The 17,181-nt window shown below is 46.7% G+C and overlaps 1 pseudogene; it reads left to right on the top strand.

The window, feature by feature from the left end:
• The first annotated feature begins 5,376 nt into the window (after nucleotides 1-5,376).
• On the top strand, nucleotides 5,377-8,488 carry LOC115325898 (annotated as a pseudogene).
• Nucleotides 8,489-17,181: the final 8,693 nt, after the last annotated feature.

Here is a 17,181-nt window from a genome sequence, read left to right as displayed (position 1 = left end):
TTCGCGCCACTTATATTTTGTATTTCGACTAAAACGAAGCTTTTAGCAGCTCTGACCAGTAGTAAGCCCAGGACCTACGACGTCGCATATCCCGCGCTTTCGGTACCGCGAGTCGCCCCCGTCGGTGGAGGAGACCGCGTCGAAACCCCAAAAAAGGTAGACGCTTAAATGTGATTGCAGGGCCCCTTTAAGCAGGTAACTGGGGAATGGGAGGGTAGAGTTCGGGAGATTGAGGCCGAGCTTAAGGTAGCAGGAGAGAAGCGAGTGGGTCTCGAGGCCCAGGTTGAGGAGCTGACTAGGCAGCTTAATCATGAGAGGGGGCAGCGGGTCGGCCTCGAGAAGCAGGCGGAAGAGCTGGGGGAAATATGGAAGGCCGGTCTAGAGGAGAGTAAGAGGGAGTGTGACAGGAGAACAGAGCACCTGGAAGGGGTAATTCGAGCGAGTGAGAGTAGCGAGGGAAGAAAGGAGGAAGTGTCAGTTCTAGCGGGATGAACCACCAGTCTGCAGGCTGGGGTCACTGGCGGTCGGAAGTCCAGCATGTTGGCTGGCGGGCTCGACGACGCTGGAGAGCTAAGTGACCCTCAGCTAAATAGCGCCGTCAAGCAGTCAAGTGACAGGAGATAAGTCGCAGGACAAGGGCGCGCAGGTACCAGGGGGATCTAGGGTACTGATAGTGGGGAGCTCTAACGTAGCATGCGTTAAGAGGGGTGTACTGAACAGGGTGAAGGGGGACGACAGGGTAACTTTAGAGGGCCAGCCAGGGAAGTGTATGGTGGATGCTATGACCACAGCACGTGGGAGGGTGTGGGATAACCAGGAAGGAAGGAACTTAATAATAGTTCATGTGGGGCTTAATGATTTGCTCAAGGGTAGGAGCCAGAACATCGGAAAGCAGCTAAACGCGATAATGCGTAAACTAAAGGGCATGTCTAAAAATGTCCACGTGGTTGTGTGCACCATTCCAGAAGTTCGGGGTGCAGTCCGGGGTAACGGAGTGTCGAAGCCAACAGAGTAATTAAGGGTATGAGTCGACAGCTTCAGTACGACGTAATAGAAGTAAACAGGGAAGTGTAAGAGGCTGGCTCCCGCCCTTTTGCAGATGGCATTCACTACAGTGAGGCCACGGGTTACAGGGTGGGGGATAGGATGGGCCGCACGGTGACTGCTTTTTTTGGTGGACCGAGGGCCCTGGGGACACTGAAGTAACTGAAAGCCCAACAAAGTCAGGAGAGGTACCCAGGGTTCAAAATACGAGAAAACGTAAAAACATATATAAACAAACAGCACAATCAGACAGTGGTTATATTAACATGCAGGGTCATAGAAATAGGTTAAAATGGGAAGAGGTAGAGGAGCAACTAAGAAAGGAGGATTAAATGGTGTATGGGTTTGTGGAAACACATCTCAGAGACAGGGAGCAGCCACCTTGCAACCCTGACTATGTGTGGGAAGAATGCAACAGAATGGAGGCAACGAGGAAGGGAGGTGTAATTGGAGCATTTATTAAGAAGAACATGAACTTTCAAAGAATCAGAAAGGAGTGCGCCTAACATTTGTGGCAGAAAGGAAAAGTCGCTGGGGAATCAACAGTCCTTGAAGTTGTTTACTTATGGACAGGGACAGGTGCTAAAGAGGAAAACAGAAAAATGATTGATTGCATATCAAGAGGCGTTAGTGAGCTAAGGGAAGGCTCTGAAAAAATTATTATGGGAGACATGAATGCCCATATGAATATACAGACTCAACTGGAAGCATACTACTAGAACTGGTGGAAAAGCATGATTTAGTTTTATGTAATACCAGTCAGAAGTGTGACGGGCACATAACGTGGGAAAAACTGGCAATCTACATTCAACTACTGATTACGTACTAATGTTACACAAAATATATGGTAAGTTACAAGTAATGAAGATAGATGAAGGGGGTTCCAAAAGCCTTGGTAGTTATCACAAACGTATTAAGCTGAATTTTTCCAGAGAAGTAAATGCTGAAACTAGACAACATAATTCAAAGCAAACTTTCTGCAGCAACAAAGAGCTGGACATAGTTACTGAAAGAGTAGAGGAAGCAGTTTCAGGGCAACGGTATACAGATTGGACATATGAGAGCCTAACTAGGCTTTTTGCTCTGGAACTAGACAAAGTTGAGAGTAAACGAAAGGGGAAGCAAGGACATAGACCAAAAAGCTGGTGGGACAAAGGAGTGAAGCAAGCGATACAAATACGTCAGGAAGCCTCTAGAGAACGCAGGCATTCCAAGCGTAGTGGGGAGTCAGAAACGGAAGTAAAAAGAAAATGGGATACTTTTAGAACATGTCGCCGAGAGACATCCAGTTTGATCAATGCGAAAATTTAGAGAAAGGGCGAGGAATGGATGAGTAATGGAAGCAAGAAACGCAGCCAAGAAGTTTTAGGAGCACTTGAGCTCACTCGGTGAAACGACGCAAGCTAGACAGAGGTTCATACTCTCGCGTCAGGGACATCAGTTAGGGGGAGATGATGCGATACGACATATATGAGCGGTGATGGAGGAGACATTTCGGGAGCGGGTACATGTGGAAGATAGGAGAACCGAATGAAGTAGCAGTCCAGCTTGTGACATCGCGGATTTCGGACAAAGAGAATGGGAAAAGGCGGAACGACGAGTCCCTAGTCGCACGTCGACAGGCACAGATGGTATTCCAATCAAGCTGGTGAAGAATTTGGGTCCTAAATTTAAGGCGAAACTAAGGGAGGTAGTGAGCACTATGATAACAGAAAGAAATAGTCCAGATGAATGGATGAATGGAGGCTTAGTAGGATGAGTATGATATATAAGGGAAAGGGAGATAAGTGTGATATTAGGAATTATCGTCCCATAACCGTGACACCAGTTATTCACAGGTTGGTAATGCAGATTATAAAGAACAGACTGGAGGAATGGGTACATTGCGAGGGCATACTGGGCGAGTTACATAACGGGTTTCGGAAACAAAGAAGGTTGGAGGGCAATATATTCCTACACAGTGTATAAAAATAGCACAAAAAGAAAATAGAGTGCTCTGGCTGACATTTCTGGATATCAAGGGTGCCTATGACAATGTGAACCAAAGGAACCTGTTGGACATAGTAGAGAGCTTAAACCTGGATGAAGGACTAACATCAATATTAAGGAACATTTACAAAGATAATTAGGGGATTATCACATCGGAAGGAAAGGTGACGGAGGAAATAGAGATAAGACGAGGCCCTAGGCAGGGATGCCCGTTATCGCCTTTGCTGTTTATATTGTATCTGAAAGGATTGGAGGATAGACTTGAGAAAAGTGGGCTTGGATTCGACCTTTCGTACAGTAAGCTAGGCCAAAATATTTAGCACTCCTTACCGGGATTGATGTATGCGGATGGCTAACAACAGGACAGATTTGCAGGATCTAATGAGCATCTGTGGTGGGGAAGGAGAGGAATTAGGTTTAGAATTCAGTAGTGAAAAATCAGCAGTCATGATTTTTAACGATGAAGAATTTGAGAGGCTGAAGGATACAAAATATTACAGTTGAGAGAGCTAGTAAATCCAAGTATCTAGGAGTATGAATGTGATGGTGCAGAATATATCAGTGAGCATGAAAAGTATATAATAGGTGAGGGCAACAGAAATGCAGCTGTAATGAAAAATAGAGCACTTTGGAATTATAACAGGTATGAGGTGGTGGGAGAGATTTGGAAAGGGGTCATGGTGCCTGGCTTGACTTTTGGAAACGCAGTGCTATGCATAAAATCCGAAGTACATGCAAGACTAGAAATAAAACAGCGCGGAGTAGGTAGGCTGGCTTTGGGTGCACATTGCAAAACGCCAAACCAGGAAGTACAAGGAGACATGGGATGGGCGTCATTTGAGAGCAGAGAAGCGGTGAGCAAGATAGAATTTGAGGATCGGTTGAGGCAAATGGATGGGGAGCAATGGGCACGAAAGGCTTTCAGCTATTTATACATTAGGAGTATAGACACTTAGTGGAGAGAGCGCGCTAGGAAATCGAGAGGGAAGTTTTTAGGCTAAGGTGGAGCTTGGGAAGAGAAGGTCTCAGTTAAGAAGAAAGTTAAGGCCACAGCAAGAGATTGGTGGCTAGAGGGAATGCAGTCAAAGACGGCTCTGGAAAGCTATAGATTAAACAAAACAGTTGTTGCCAAAAAAAGCATTTATGACAATTCTAGGGGAAGCTCATTGTTGTTTGAGGCGAGGACGGGTGTTCTGCGAACCAGAACATACAGAGCGAAGTACCAGGAAATGAATACAGTGTGCACTGCTTGTGCAGAGGAGGACGAGACGGCTGAGCACTTGATACTCTACTGTAAAGGGCTTCACCCTATGCCTACCGAAGATAATATAGATTTAATAAAGTCATTGGTTTTTAGAGACAGCGAAGGAAGAGTGGATTTCAAGACTGTAAAGATTACCAAGCAAACATTAAGTGAATGGGGGCAAAAACGAGAGAAAACTAGGTATTTTCTTATTAACTGATGGCAAGGGGGTTTTATAGTCTCACTTTCTTTGCAGTGCGGAGCGAATATAGTTTTCACATTTAAATATTCTAAGGTTAAATGGTAAAAAAAAATGGCTAGGTGGCGTAAGCTACCACCCGATCCAAAGGGCTCAGCCGGATTCATCCGTCCATCCATCCATCTTCACTCCCCCCCTCCCCCCCCCTCCCCCCCCCCCCCCCCCCGATTTGGCGCAGTTGCTGCGCTCCTCTTCCTTGTGTTGATGGTGTCGGAGTTGCTCTGGGTGACATGTGCACTTGATGACAATAGGTAAGGGTCCCGTATGCCTTCCTGTTTTGCGCCACGCTGCACAAGCCGCTATCGTAACGATGCCCCTAGCTACCACTTCTTTGCACCACTACGAAATCCGACAGAACTCAAAAGGTGGGAGCAGGCGCTGCACCGCAAGGACAGGCGACTCACGGGCATATCAAAGGTATGCCAGCGCCATTTCGAGGCTGACGACACTGTAAAGTGCTGTAAACATACTGTAAATGAACAGGAACTGCTTATTCCGCGTGGGAAACGGGAGATAGGGCCCGGCACTATCCCTCGGCTATATCCTGGCCTTCCTGAGCGAATCTCCAAACCAAAGTTGACGTGGAGGCGAAAGTCGCCCGGAAACTCTTGTGCGTCGGCCACTGTGCTCAGCGAAACTTGCGGTGAGGCTGCGTCTTGCGCGATCGAGTGATATGTGCGTAGACGGTGCGGCAGAGACGGCGCCGTCGCCCCACTCGTCTGATTCTCGCACTTGTGGTCTGAGACTCGATGATTTGACGACCGCGGCTCGGCCTTCCACAAACAGGAGGCTCGAACTGGTTGACGGCGAGCCAACAGAAAGAACGTGTGGCGTTTTCTGCATGCGGCATCTCGTGGCAGGGCAGCTACAGGTTACCAAAACCGTGGTTATAGACGAAAACAGATGTGTCAGAAATGGCTACAACAAGCACCATAAGCGGATACTTCGAACGTCAACTGGCGTCTCCGGCATTGAAAACCTGCTGGCAGAAATTGATACCTTGAACGTCTGTTCGCGGATAAGTGGCAATCCGACTGGCCAGGTACGTGCACCACAAACACTGCAGTGTGTCTTCGAATCAGCCAGTATGTGTTCGCTGCCTGCGCCAGCAAAGGCAAATTCGAATGAGGAAGCAGCTAAGGCCAACACCTAAGAACAGCAACAAAATGCGGAATTTGACAAAGAGGTTGCTCCGAGCCGCAGCTGCCTGACAGAAGCAAAAGCAGGAAATCTTGGCGCTAAGAGAAAAGCTTTCAAGGACTCCAGATTGGGGGGTTGAAGAAGCACTGATTGAGTTTCCGCCTTTGCAAAGCCTGGCGTTTATGACATCATTCAAGCAGCTGAAAGTCGGCATGCTGCACGCGTTACAATGCTGAGTGTGTCCTAAATTGTATGGTGTTGAGGATATCAAGCCCACGAGCGTATAAGCTGATCAGTGACATGAAGATGCTGCCTTTACCGTCCCTGAGTCGCCTGACACAAATCCTCAAGGGGACACCGTGCAAGTATGGGTTCAGCTCTATTTGTTCGGAAGCTATTGAGAACCAGCTTTGCGATAAGATAGGAGGCCACAAAATTGGCACATTGATTTTGGACGAAATAAAGCTGCGCTAGGCCTATGATTGGCGACTTCGTGGACTATGCTGGCCTTTTAAACGAAGGAACCAATCAACTTGCTGACCGTGCACTCGTTTTTATGCTTGTGCAAATTCTGGAAAGCTGGGTGCAGCCTATCCTATCGCTACTATTGACACCAAGGGCGCTGTCCCGGCAATATTTTGGCACAGCTCGTGCTCGAAGCAGTGCTGCAGCTTCACAAGCATGGGGCAATCGCTATTGCTGTTATAAGTGACGGTGCCGGAAATAGCCGGTCTGTGTGGTAGCTAATGGGAGGCAGCGTGCCATAACCATGCCATAAGGTTCCACACCCCTGTCTATCTGACTGAAAGTACCTCCACTTCATGTGTGACTTGCCACATGCCATCAAATGTGTGCGGAACCATCTGCTGGAGCACAAATATGGCCAGGAATGATCAAAGTTTTTTTGAGATGGTACATTTGGGTTTGTTGAAGTCATCAAAATTGAACGCTTATTGAGTGTGGTGATCTTAAAATTACTTTCAGGCAGGAGACAACCGCATAAACCTTTCGCGTTATCAGCTGCTTTATGACACCGAGAAAACAAGGCATGTAAAAGTTGTGTACACGCTGACCCCGGCACATGTGCAACCGACAAATTTGCAGAGGATGACCGTGTGGCTTGCAATGCAGGTGAAAAATAAGCATGTAGTAAGCCATTTGAAACGTTTATAGCACATTGTTATTTTCCAATTCGAATCGTTTCAGCTATTAAATTGTAGAAATGTGCATCCTCCTATATTTTACTCCAGCTTTTCAGCCGAAGCGCAGCCCATGGTCTGGAGGTCTACAGAGAAGGAGGTGTTTAAGACCTGGAGGAGTCTGCATGAACGGAGGCATTTACAAGGTCAATGAATATCCTTTTTGATGCTCTCAACACAAGGCATCTCGCCGAAGGATTTAGAGTCAACTCACCGAAGATCAAGGCAGTCTCCACAGAAATAACCTTATCTGAGAGCTTGTATACAAGCTGCATTGTTTGCGCGATGTAAGTGTTTACATTTCAGTATTTTTTTTTTTTTTTTTTTTGTGCAGGTCATCAAAGACTTTCTTGTCATGCTAAACAGCACGGAGGAAAAACACCATCACCGGAACAGGCTCATGTTTGCTTCACGCCAAACAACAGAATCTGCGAGTGACATCGTCGTCTGTACTGGGCACATTAACGAGCTTCACAACAACGGTGTTCCCTACGTACTGACGGTCAAGCTAAATCAGGATCCTCTGGAGGTAACAGACATCCCCATATTGAACTAAACCAAGAAAAATCAGTGTACCGATATTCAACTTCACAAATGTGAACTGTGAACGTAATACTCGCTATTTTCACAACTTTTTTTTTTTTTTAATGTAATACTTCAGAAGGCATCGTTGGAGACAGTCACTTCATTTTTTTTTTTCTCTTTTCAAAGATCGTTTGGCATTCTTCCTTCTTTTCATGGATATGACGACCATAAGACAATCATCCAATTCAGCCATATGTATAGGCTCCTGTCTCTTTTCAGCCCCGTGAAGAACGCCGTGAAAGGAAGTTGTGCAGGAGCTTCTAATAGTTTTCTCGTGTCCCTGCATGACAGCCTGGGGGAAAAGGGAAAGGCCACTGCGGAGTTCAGAGGCGCCGTCGAGGCAAAGTTGCACAAAAAGCTTCTGGAAATTGTTTTTTCAGGGACTGAAAGTGATTACCTGGGTTACCATAAGTACCATAAGCAGGTGCACATGGCATTGTTGTCTATTACCTCGCTGGTTACGTCCACAAGAAGGCGACAAAAAAAATATCTTGTGAGGAATTCCAGACTATGCTGACAGCTGCCCCCGAACAACTCGGTTCACATCAATCCGACCTGCCTCAGAGGCATCTGACTGAACCAGGCACGTAGCCAGGGGGGAAGCCCATAAGGCCCAAGCCCCCCCCCCCCCCCCCCCCCGAAATCTTCCATTTTGCTTGGACCTCTCCTCCCCCCTCCCCCTCATACAGCATTTCGTCATGGGCGCCCCCCCCCCCCCCCCCCCCCGAAACAAAATCCTGGCTACGTGCCTGGACTGAACGGAGGTCTTTTAAGAAAGGGTGTCTTCGCCAACCCTAACTGGGGCTATACACAGTGATCACAAAGATGGAGAAAACTGTTTCCCAGGCACTGGACAAGTCTCCTGTGTTTCGGGACCTGTTTTGGGAAGTGATAGACAATTTGAAAAAGACTTCTTTACCTGCAGTGGCATGTGCTGAGCATTGTCAGGAAGTCACAGCCATGGTTATTAAGTTTTATGTTGTCATGCGCATGCACTTTTTTCAAGAAAAAAGAACGCTGAAATGTTGATCACTCAGCAAAGTGCAGCTAGCAAGGAAAAAGGCAAAGCTGCTTTAAGCCATCTTGTTAGACTGCTCAAAAAAGATTTTTTTTTCGTGAATTGATTTTATTCCCCTGATAAGAATAACCGCAGATAAAATGCTAATAGGCTTCAGCGCGTTTCTCGGTTGCCAGTCCTGAAATAGCGCGTTTTCAGCTCCAATTAATATTTATTGCATATAACATCGTTACCCTGGGCAGGAAGGTGAACACCCGTCCGCAAGTGCGCCTGCCAGCTCGCGACTTAAGATATTGAGAAGTAAATAATGAAAGAAGGGCGGGTACGCTCGCACGCTCGAGTTTGCGCATATTGGATATGCAAACCCGAGCGTTACCTCGTCCCGTGACCCGTTAATAGATCATGTTGGAATGAACCGCTGGGATAAACTACCACAAAAGGCCACATTAGACGCGCGCGTTCGCAAATATTTTAAGTTATATCCGCTCGGTTGATGAGCAGCACGTAAGCGCTCATTTGAATCACGAGCGACGCCCCAGAACGCAAGAAAGAGCAATGTAAACAAATATGACAGCAAATGGCTAGCGTACTTGTGCACCACTGATTTGTTATATAATTTAAAATTGCGTCTTAAGTTCTTTGAATTATGCAGGGCGGGAGTCGATTAGACAGCACGCCGAGACAAGCCGCCGCGTTTCTACCCTGCAGCCGCAGCAGACGATGCGCGAGCCATGAAGAAAGTAGGGAGGCTCCCTAGAAGAACGACTCGACTGCAGCGCCGTTAGTTCCAACGACGACTCTTTCGGCCGCGCCGGAGAGAGAGCGCGTATGGGGAGCTGCGCAGCTGAAGAAGAAGTCCATGAACGTCGCTTCTTACTGAGTTTCCGAGCTCGAACTAGGCGACCCGACCCCCGGACAGTTCCCATAGGGCCAATAGAGTTGACTTTTGTACAGTAGTGCCCGAATTGCTCGTCCTCATTACTTGAGAGTCAACATATCATTTTATAGTCGGTAGATTATAAAATCATCATCTTGCTATAAATAATAAACCTCGCTAACTTTCCAAAACGGCTTTTTGATAACGCGTTTGGAACGTAGTAGCCTATTTTGAAGCCGTTTCTATTCCAAGATATAAAGAATCCCACATGGCGCCCCTCTATTTTACTGGCTGCGTATTTTCGGCACCGATTCGATGTCCTGGGAGCGTGGCCAATGGCATCACGGACGTAAAGTAACAGCTTTTTATTTTGACATATTTGGCGTCACAATAATATTCACTGTTATTTTGACCTCAAGAACACGATTTACCTTAGATGCTGCTGACTGCATTTCGAAATGTCGGTCGCTCGGCGTGTGTGTGGTCGGGTGCTCGGCGGTATCCGATCTGGGGCATGTTGTCGAGGTGCCGTCTGTACTCGTCGCGTTCACAGGAACATAAAGATAAGCGTTCTCCATATTCAAACTTTGTTCGGTGCCGTCCGTCACTCCTGTTGCAAATGAAGATTACGTGTACCGGAGGTGACAGAGCCCAGCCGCAGCAACTTTGTACGCAAATTTCTTGAGCTGTACTTGTGTGCAATACGACGGATTATCACCCTTGCACAGAATAGCCGTTATGGCCGTGCAAGCGACGAGCGAGTGCACCTACGGCGGAATGGAAGTCCGAAAACCATTTTGTTCAACAAAACTTCGTCAAACATTCGTATTTTTTGTATTTTTTTCTGCGTTAATCGTAAAAAAGAAATGTCGTAAATATCGCCCAATGCCCCAACAAAACAAAATGTTCGAAAAAAAAGAAAGAAAACAACAACAACGTAAGTCTGCACCGCGGATCTTCTTTTGCAACAGCAGTGACCGACGGCACCGGGCGAACGAAATTGGAAAACACTGTTTCTGGTTGTCGGCAATTGATACGCAACAGAACGCGACGAGCACAGGCGCCACGTCGACAACACACCAGCGAGGACACCGCCGAGCCGCCGGGTACCCGACCACGCACACACTCGCCGACCGACCGACGTTTTAAAATGCAGTCGACGGCATTCACAATAAAACTTGTTTACGTCAAAGAGCACCGAATATAATTTCTGCTGTCAAGGGGGCGCGGCCAACGACGTGACGTCGTTGGCCGCGCCCCCTGGACAGCAAATCGGTGCCGAAAATACGCACCCTATTTTTGTAGGGTGGTATTTCGGGGTCGTGCTGGAGCTAGGCTCCTGAGCATCACGCCCGCTCCCGGTAATGTAATAATAGGAAATTTGAGCAAACCATTACCATGTTCCGCTTACCGCACTATCGGAGCTTTTGAAGCATGCTTTTAAGCGCGCGCCCCGCGGCCATGGTGTCACCTGGACGCGCGCCTACAAAGCATGCTTGAAATGCTCCGGTAGTGCGGTACGTGGAACACCGGTAACGCTTTGCTGAAATTCCCTAACGTAGTATAAGCCTACGATGTGCGATTTCGCTTCCAGTTGTATAAGGTGAGTAGTCGCGTGTGCTCGTTGTTCTTCTGTTTCGAGACGTCCGGCAGTCCATAAGGAATCGAGGGCTGCGACCTAAATATTTCGATGCATATTTATTGCACACACGCTAAAACAAATTCAGTACACTACTGCAATTGCATGCGCGCAAAAATTAAAAAAAAAGACATTGACAAAATTACTTCGTTATTTTCGCTCACAAGCTCCAGTTTTAGATCGCCAGCACGTCTCTGCCACCTGTAAACGATCTCATCACTTCATTATTACATGCGGCGCCGCACACGTTCTCGGGAATGGGCTACTTGCCTCTCTGCGGCGCCCTGGCTTTCCAGAAGCATAATAAATATTACAGTTATCACTAACATTTATCTTTACAAGTGTACAGATTGACCCACAGAATTACGCATTGAACATGCCAAGTCGGATCAGCTGTTCACTGAAAGTTAAATAGGTTGTTCCCTTATTTACGAAATAAGCCACTTCATGCAGCTTCTCACGCAAGGGAGATGGAAGGGTAGTAGAATAAAGCTTCGGAAATGTTGGTACTCAGCAGGCTCTAAAACTGGTTGGAAACCACGAGTGTCTGAAGATTTCTTCCTCCGTGAGAAAACGTTAAAGCGCTCGTTCCATGTCCCGGCATCTGTAATAACAATGTGGTCATGATATTTAGAATTTTAAACTTATTTAAATAGGTAGTACACAAAACAAACGTCTACCTATAGAGAACAAAGTAATGACAAAGGATGCCGTTGTCGCACCCGGGACCAGAAATAAATGGAACGTAAAATTAAAATATGGGGAGCCGAATTCGGTCTCTTTATTATCTTCCGTCTGTTCGAGGACCGCCAGAGACCATTTTCAAGATTAAACCCTAATGTTACACTTTAAACATGCAGGGGTACATAAATCGAAGTGGGGCCTAAGTGTATACCATTACCTTCATTAAAACCGTAGTAGTTCGGGGATTTATTTATTGGAAAATATTAAAAATATTTTTTTTTTACCCTGAGAACGAACCTGCCTCTAGTACACTGTTAGCAAAAATAACACGCCCAGACGTGTAAACCGTTGTCCCATAGCGGACACGTCGAAACGTGTTCGTTTTACATGCAGCCATGTGTGTTATTCGTCTACACGCGCGGTGCCGTGTAAACTTAACATGCTACACCGTGTCTGCCTTCCGCGAAACAGGGCTGAGCGTGTTCCTTATGAAGCATGGCGGCCAGGGGCCGAGAACAGGCGAGAGACGAGCCCAGCGAGCCGCGCGCCTTTCAGCCGAATTGAAAGCACACAGGGCGCGTTAGTTCTCGTTCGATGGCTTTTATATACGGTAAACAGTCTCCAAGCGGCAGACTAGGGTGACCACCTTCCTTCTAGCGAAATGCGGGACTGACTTGTTGATCAAAGGGAAAGCGCAAAAGGGTGGGGGGGGGGGGGGGGGGGGAAGGAAGGAAGGGGTAAGAGAAGAATGGTATTATATTTTGACTGTAATAACTGCAAAAAAGAGCTCAGTGCGCAATCGAGGTGGTGGAAGTTTATCATGATGCTTTTTAACCCAAAACTGGGGCAGAAGGATGAAATATTGTTTTTCGTCCCTTTGCACCAGTCCCAGGTTAAAAAAATAAACATAATAGAAATAATAACTATTCGAGGAAATTCATCAACACACGCCACAAAAAACGGCTCTGTGAACACACTTCATAGCCTTTCTTGTACGAAAGCATATTATACAGCTGTAAATTGTATTGCGGCAATCAGGCTCAAAGAAGTTTCACTCTCAGTGATATATTTTAAGTTTTAATGCCAAGGATGTTAATAAACGTGTCTAAGTTGAAAGCATAGTACAATCCACTACAGCAGAACTCACTGCATCAAAAGGATAGGAGAAGCAGTAAATCTTTACGGCTTCTTGTTTCCTGTCGATTCCTATTTTTACCAACATGTTCCTACAGAAATTTCGAACCTTTTGTTGTTGTTTTTCACCGTTGTGAGTTGCAGTCTTTTTGCCTTGTGTGATCGTCTTCAGTGGAAAAAAAGAAAAATCTTTTCACAGCATTTTTTTTTTTTTTTGCATTGACACAGCGCGATTTGAAAATAATTCAAATAATTTATTTTTAACTTTTGGCGAACAATTTTTTCGCGCGATATTTTGCCACCAAAGAAGAAGAGGTACAATGGCGCATGCGCGTCAGTCTCCTGCAAGAAGCCTGACGCGCAGTCGCTTCCCGCAATGCTTGGACAGAAAAAAGATGTACCATCGCGATTCGCACGTTGACCAGCGACCTCCGCGCTTCCCCGTTCCACGCTCTTCCGCAGCCCAGTGAGATGCGCGGTGAATTTTACGGCAGCGTGAAATACGGGACATTTTTAATACTTTGATATTTCTTGCGGGAAGCGGGACACGAGCCCTCAATGCGGGACAGCCCCGCGAGTCGCGGGACGGGTGGTCACCCTACGGCGGACGTAGCTACTTCCAAAGGTGTACGTATACGCACAGTCATCGGCAAACGGCGGCGTCGGTAGATATGACGGAACCGCTAGACAAAAAACCGAATGCCGAACTTACATGGATAAATAACTCGAGCAAACTATTTGGAATCGGGCGGTAACTTGAGCCATATCTAGTAAAATGTCTTGCAACCTATAAAAAACACAAAAAAACGAGTTTGTTAATACGCTGCGAACGACAGCAAGTAGACACCAACACTACATACATCGCAGACAGCACGAGTACCATGTGTTACACAGCACCGACACTGACGTTACACAAGCACAACCGACACTGCGCCCGACACTCCCTACTCAACATGCTTTTCTCCCCGCGGCGCATATAAGCTTGACATGTGCGGGTGAGCTCTTTGGTCGCCGACCACTACAGATTTATAGAAGACAGAAAACACGGCACAATGGACAGCCGTATGTAAGAACTGTTTGCATTGAAAAAGTCTGGAGGCGAAATCTATAATGTAAGTCGATCTGTTGCGAAAATTAATAATAAATCTTAAACCGGTCATGAAAAACTTCAAATTTGTGTTATTTTCATGCTCGACCAGAGTTATGAGCAGTCCGACTAGCTTAAATCATATAGAAAAAAAAATTATTGGGATTTTATCATTATGTATTCAATAATAAATGGAAATGATCCTTGAGCAAAGCATTGTTTATATATTCTTGTGAAGAACATCCACCCAAAACTTCACTTTTGCTAGTTGCAGAACGCGTACGGGAGCAGACGCCTTCACTTTTGGGCCCTTTTGATGCCGTTTGTTGTCGTATATCGTGTCGGTGTCGAGTGGAGCGATGTGACCGGTGTTATTCGTGATCACTGGTGTGGCGCTCATGCGCTTTTTTTTTTTTTTTTTTCTTGTATCGCCACCACCCCGAACTTTCAAGATTCGCGTGGCACTGAATTATGCTGAATCGCGAACCCCTTCTCTGTTGACGTCGTTTTCCTGGTACCACTCGTGGATACTGCAAGCGTTTAAACAGTGTGTCCCGTCTAACCTACATTCCCGGTGACGTACTCGACCTGTTGAAACTTATTGCTTCCGACATTTTGGAGTACGCAAGGCAGTTATCTCGCTGCTCTGGTTTCGGTTATAAAAGCAAGGCAAAACGCTCGTATTTTCCGCCCTCAGTACACGTTGGACATCTTCCACACTTTGACACCGGATAACTGGATAAACCAGGATCTACATTTACTTCAGAGGTCACTCTCGCCGCTTCCTCACCGTCGAGCAGCAGGATCAGCTGGCGACAAGCCGCGGATGAAAGGATTGAGCATCAAGAGCCCAGGTGCACTCGGGGCCGATGCGGGCGATGCGGGTTTCTGTCAACCGGTAGGCCAGTACACTCCGTGACCGTTCCCGCTATTCGTCATGACAAGGTGTTGCAGAGAGAAGGGTAAAATACAACTACACGGACTACCGAAGCAAACGCAATGTTATCGTAAATCTTGGATTGTGATTACGCCTTTGTAGATCATCTTATTCGTTTTGCTGGAGAGACGCAAACGACGGGCATAACAAATTCGTTTGCATATTCCGCATACCTCGCAAAAGCATTTACCCAGTCACCTTGCGAAAAGCGCGAAACACTGTCCGCACAGTCATGACTTCCCCCGTCTTTTATCTGCTTGAAACTTGAAACTAGGGGCAGTGCCAGAGAGAAAAGGGACAAAGTTGGGAAAGCTTGCTCGCTCTCCCTAATTTCTGAACTCTCAAGTGATTGTACCATAATAATGCCCCAACGCCTCTTTCCAAAATAAAAAAAAAACACTATATTCACTACGAAAAATATGGTCTCAGTTCATGCATCTGTGGGCAGGTAGAAAATCTTGCCCTAATTTATTCACACGGCATGATAAGCGCAACAAACTCACACGAGATTTACAGAAAAATATCGGTGGTTACTTAAGTTTCCCTGAAATTTTGTTTAACCGACCGTTTGCAGGACCGTGCCATCTACTCGAGCGGTGTGCGTCTCTGTGCAAACACGTCGCTGTGCAAACGCAGTCCAACAACACGAAGCATAAAAACGGCAGATTTAGGACAACAATCCGGAGTCTAATGTTCAATTAAAACGACATAAGTTTGTTGGAAACGCCCGCAGCTTTTTACTCACGGCGTGCGTCGGGAATCTTCACCATTTTGAAACGGACCGAAGATTTACATTTAAAAACGCTCGCTGCGTCCTCCCGGACCAGCTGGACCGGATCAGCTGACGACGACGGACTGAGCCCAATGAACCTCAACCCCACAACAACCAATTTGCGCTCCGTGTTAGTGTAGGTGTCTACTTCCAAGCACCGCACCACGCACCACGAACGTTTCAGCTCTTTGTTTCATCGCCGCATTGCACCAAACAGAACGAGATCGCCGAAGTCAACGCAGCGCTGTCGTGAACCTTGGCTTCTGGTTTGCGCACTCGTGGACCCTGTGACTCCCTTCCAGTGTCGTACGGAACGGCGTTCCAAGGAACGGCGTTCTTGGAACGAAGGAACGCCGCCGTTCCATTTTGCATCGGTGGAACTGGAACGGGAACTTGTTACTTTTTTACTGGAACGGAAGAAGGAACGGCGTTCCTTTTTTTCGCCCAGCGGGGTAATTTTTAATTTATTCCTGAGAGGGGAATTTGAAAATATATAAAAACAATATCATTACGAAGAGCAAGGTCTCGGGTGCTTTTTTGTAACTGCGGTCGTCACCGGGGGTGATGCGTGTTTTCAAGGTCGGCTGCACGGTTATGCATGTGTGATAAAACGAAAACACGTTTTTTACAACCTCGCATGATTTTTGAACGAATTATCCGTTACTCAACGTGTAAATTTCTGTTAATTTGTGTAAATACCGTGTTTTTCACCTCATATATTCACCAAATACACGAGACTTGCTAACAGTGTACGGTCTACCCGCAAACTATAACAGCTATGGGTGGCAAAAGTTCAGTGGCAAGTTCGGTGAGCAAACAAAACGGAGTACGGGAAGTACTCACCTGCCTTTTGTTAAAAAAGAACAAAATAAACGCGTGTAGGTCTTGGCATTTGCGCTGTTCGTGCACTAAATAGATATGGCCACGTCAAATGCATCCCTAAACAGTCTAAAAGTGTGCACCAAAAATACCCATCGAGTTCGACAGGCGCGCGGAACTTCGAAGACCGGAACCACACCACCCTCGGTAAACAAAACCACGCGACCACGCGCAACGCGCAGCTGCACAGCGACACCGCCGTTACGAAGATTTGGGAGAGGGGTGCGGCGGAGTCAAAGGCCTAAAGTCCCTGTATCTGGGAGAAGTGGCGCATTCTCTTCCCTCCTCCTCCCAAAAACCCTCCTGACCACCCCCCCCCTCCCCCCCCCCCCCCCCCCGCCCCCCGCCCCCTCCCCGTCTAACCTCAGGTTAGCGACGGAGGCGCCCTCTGGAATTTCTCAAGCGTCTCGACGTCTTCGTCAGCTGGAGCGGGCGAGTTGCCGATCGTGTGGACTTTTCTCGTCATACAGGGATGGGCAAAATACATGCAACTATGTATCGAAATACAAATACAAAATGCTTCGTCAGAAATGTATTTAATTACAAATCTAATTACAATTCCAAAAAAACATTTAAGTGCAAGATACAAATACAACCAAATGTAGTTGGTTTCCTCCAAATACTTTTCCAAATACATTCCTCAAAATTTGCGTCAGCGACCTCAGGGCACCTGCAACGGGTTTCTGGGTATCTCA

The sequence above is a fragment of the Ixodes scapularis genome, unplaced genomic scaffold (genome assembly GCF_016920785.2).
Source record: "Ixodes scapularis isolate PalLabHiFi unplaced genomic scaffold, ASM1692078v2 PGA_scaffold41__6_contigs__length_2269736, whole genome shotgun sequence".
NCBI classification, from domain to species: domain Eukaryota; kingdom Metazoa; phylum Arthropoda; class Arachnida; order Ixodida; family Ixodidae; genus Ixodes; species Ixodes scapularis.
Note: the sequence above shows the minus strand (reverse complement) of the source record. Positions and strands in the feature narration are given on the sequence as shown.